Below are 4,262 nucleotides of genomic sequence, written 5' to 3' on the forward strand. Positions count from 1 at the left end.
AGGATATCCTATCAAAAGTTTGAAAGAAAACCAAAGATCCAAATAGTCTCTGCTTTGAAAGCTCACCAGATTGATAAGAGGATATGTGGTTATCTTGATTGTGAAGAAAAAAGATGGAAGTTTGAGGTTATGTGTCGATTATAGAGAGCTAAACAAGATCACAATCAAGAACAAATACCCTTTACCTCGTATTGATGATTTATTTGACCAACTTTGAGGTGCAAAAGTATTCTCAAAGATTGATTTGAGGTCTAGATATCACCAACTCCGCATTAAATCTGAAGATGTTCCAAAAACTGCCTTTAGAACGCGATATGGTCATTATGAGTTTGTTGTAATGCCATTTGGGTTAACTAATGCACCAGCTGTGTTTATGGATTTGATGAATTGTATTTTTAAACCATACCTCGATATGTTTGTTGTTGTTTTTATTGATGACATTTTGGTGTATTATAAGAATAATAAGGAACATGAGGAAGATTTGATAATAGTGCTAGATACCTTGATCAAGAACCAGTTATATGAAAAATTAACAAAGTGCGCGTTTTGGCTTAAGGAATATCATTTTTGGGGCACATTATTTCTTATAAGGGAATATTTGTAGATCCTGAGAAAATAAAAGCAATTGTGGAATGGCCTAGAGTAACCAACGTTCCTGATGTACGAAGTTTTATGGGCTTAGCTGGATATTATAGAAGATTTGTTAAAGACTTTTCCAAGGTTGCATTACTATAACTCGACTTGTGAGGAAAAATACCAAGTTTATTTGGGATAAAGATTGTGAGTCTGGATTTCAGGAACTTAAGAAACGTCTCACCACTGCTCCTATTCTCACCCTTCCATTTGGAACAGAAGGATTTGTTATTTATAGTGATGCCTCTAAGCATGGTTTAGGATGTGTATTGATGAAAAATGATAAAGTCATAGCTTATGCTTCTTGCCAGCTCAAAATGCATGAACAAAATTACCCCACTCATGATCTTGAACTTGCTGCCGTAATTTTTGCACTCAAAATATGGAGACATTACTTATACAGTGCTTCATGTAAAATTTTCACTGACCATAAAAGCCTCAAGTACATTTTTACCAAAACGAGCTGAATATGAGACAACGTAGATGGTTGGAACTCTTAAAAGATTATGATGTAAGTATCCAATACCATCCTGGCAAAGCTAATGTTGTTGCTGATGCCTTAAGTCGTAAAGCTCGCCTGAGTTCAATCTTACCTTTTTCCCAAGCCAACTATAACGACTTACAAAGATGGGAATCGAATTTATTCACAAGGATGGGAATGCTTGTCTAAATACACTAGAGATAAGACCGACATTGATAGATGAAATTAAGGAGGCCCAAAGTAAGGACTTACAATTGGAAAGAATAAAGAATGAGGTACGAAGTGGGAAATCCCCAGTTTTGTAATTTAGGAGGATGGAACATTAAGGTTTCAAGGTAGATTATGTGTTCCCAATGAAGAGATGTTGAAAAAGAAGATTTTAGAGGAAGCTCATAGTTCACCATACTCGATTCACCCTGGAGGAAACAAAATGTACAAGGATTTGAAACAAATGTACTGGTGGAGTAACATGAAGCAAGAAGTGGCGGAATTTATAGCTAAATGTTTGACGTGTCAGAGAATTAAGATAGAACATCAAGGACCAGCAGGTTTGTTACAACCGTTGGATGTACCAGAATGGAAATGGGACTCGATATCAATGGATTTTATCATAGGACTTCCAAGTTCAACTAAAGGAATGAATGCTATTTGGGTCATTGTGGATCGATTAACAAAATATGCACATTTAATAGCAATGAAAAATAAACTGGAGTCTGGATCAACTTGCTGAATTATATGTGAACACCATAGTGCGGTTACATGGGGTACCTAGTTCGATTGTTTCTGACCGTGATACAAGATATCAGGCTACATATTGGAACGAATTATTAATATGTCTATTTTATATAGTGTTTTACCCCCATCCCATGGTCATAATTAGTAGTGTTTTTGGCTCTTTAGAGCCACTTTTATTACTAATTAGTGTTTTCTAGTGTTTTCGTAGTTTTGGTTGAGTTTTGCATGATATTTGCACTTTTGGAGCATTTTCCCAGGTTTTCATGGATTAACTACGGAAATTAGAGGAGCACGACCATCTTTGAAGCCCAAGGCCCTAAGTGGATATCTGGATTGGGCCGAAGAAATAAGCCCAATCAAAGTTCCAAGCCTCGAGGTAAAGCAAGGGCCCGATCGGGCAAGCTTAGCTCGATCGGGCGTGGCGCGAGAGTGCGCTGGTGCGTGACCAAAGGCGCGCCCGATCGGGTGAGCTGCTACACTATCACAAAAATGGGAATACAGAACGCCTAAAACATGCAATATAGAACGCCTCAGAGGCATTCTTCTGAGGGGGTGCCCTATAAAGTCTACAGAACGCCTCTTTGAGGCGTTCTATATCTTACACAATACGAATCGCCTATCCAAGATTGGCGCTTCATATCCTAAGTACAAATTAAATAAAAAACATGGGATAAAGAGCGGTTATCTAAAGATAGGCGCTCTATAAGAATGTAAATAGAGAATGCCCATCATAGATAGGCGTTCTCTTTTCCTTACTTTTTTTTCAAAAAAAAAACAAAATATTATTATTGTTATTAATATTATTAATATTAATAACAATAATAATAATTCAAATAATATATATCTACAATTACAAAAAAACACCAAAAGTATAGTTTCTCATTATAACTTCAATTAATAAAAAAATACATGTACATAGAAAAACTCAAATACAATTAAAAACTAAATATAACACAAATCATACAATTTAAGATCAATTTTAATGTTATGCAGTAGCATTGCTGCGTCTTCGCATTGTCTCGAGAATTGTTCTATCGGTTCATGTCCACTCATATCTGCGTATGCATCAAAAGAATAAAAATTACAAAACAATTGTATAAAGAGCACCAACATAGCAAAATACCACCACTAACTACACACCCCGGACCATTGCAGTACAACAACCTACACCACCACCTACACCCCCAGGACCCACACCACCACCTACAGCACAACCCCTAAAAAATCCACCACACTACATACAAAATCAGATACAAAATCCGCCACACACCCAAACAATTAGCAAAATTAAATAAATTAACACAAACTCAAAGATAATTAAAGATAAAATCAGATCTAAGTAATAACGAAAACATCAAACAATTATAATTGGAAATCTAAATTAAAAACAAAAATAAGAAAAGCTAGATTTATAAATATGAACAGAAAACAAATAAAAATGGTGAAAAAATAACAACCTGCTTGTTGTAAATATTGAAGTATAGAGGATGAGGGCTCAGATCTGAAGTTCAATAACCTTGACCAATTAAAGGCTCAGATCGACATCTCATGGCTCAATGGTGTCCCGTCGTTAGACGCTCGTGGGTCTACGATGGCTCGTAGCTCGGTGGTGGACGAACGTTGCTCAACGGTGGCTAGTGGCTTAATGGTGGGCATGAAAATGTTGATAGGTGGTGTACTTGTAGGCGTGGGAAGCTGAACGATGGTGTTGCTTGGGATTTGTAGATAGAGGATGAGGGGGACGATGAGAGAGAGAGAGAGAGAGGAGGGAGCCAGGAAGATCTTAATATTTGATAAGAAATAAAGGAAGTGAGAAAGAGCTAGAAGATGGTAGAAAGGGAGCGGCTCTATTGGTATACAAAGTACTAGTATATATTAGGGTTAGGCGGGATGTGGGAAGTAAATGATACGTTCAACTTTTTTTTTATTAAAATTATAATACTTATAGAACGCCTATCTTACATAGGCGTTCTATATTGTATAGAGTAAATTTGGATGTATCAAATTGAGCTGTTAACTTAGGCAGGCGCTCTATAAGTTTTAACATACAAAACGCTTATCATACATAGGCGATCTGTATAATTCTTGAGATCGCCTATGAGACTTGACCGTTGTGTATTGTGTGTTACTTATTCCCTATTTTGTGGTAGTGTAGCTCGATCGAGCGCCGCTGTTTAGAAGAGTATGCTTAGAAAAAGACGGGCCCGATCGGGCGCGTGTTTTTTAGGGGATCTGATTAGTTTTGTTTAAGGATTTGTTTTAGGGATGTTTAAGTACGAATTTTGTACGTAATTTTTAATTACCTTCACTTTACTTTTTCTTAATTCTCTTTTAGATTTTCTCTCTCTACTTAGCTCTTAGATTAGTTTTCTCTCTTATACTTTGTTCTTAACTCTATTCTTAATTCCAGATT

At 36.4% G+C, this 4,262-nt stretch overlaps 1 long non-coding RNA gene across 1 annotated transcript; it reads right to left on the reverse strand.

The window, feature by feature from the left end:
- Positions 1 to 2,708: 2,708 nt before the first annotated feature.
- On the reverse strand, positions 2,709 to 3,809 carry LOC110703158. Its single transcript, XR_002507654.1, has 2 exons — positions 3,307 to 3,809; positions 2,709 to 2,904 (listed from the first exon to the last, which is right to left on the reverse strand). It is a non-coding gene; the product is annotated as an uncharacterized LOC110703158 (long non-coding RNA).
- Between the last annotated feature and the right edge of the window lie 453 nt (positions 3,810 to 4,262).

Source organism: Chenopodium quinoa, unplaced genomic scaffold, assembly GCF_001683475.1.
Source record: "Chenopodium quinoa cultivar QQ74 unplaced genomic scaffold, ASM168347v1, whole genome shotgun sequence".
In the NCBI taxonomy this organism is placed as follows: domain Eukaryota; kingdom Viridiplantae; phylum Streptophyta; class Magnoliopsida; order Caryophyllales; family Amaranthaceae; genus Chenopodium; species Chenopodium quinoa.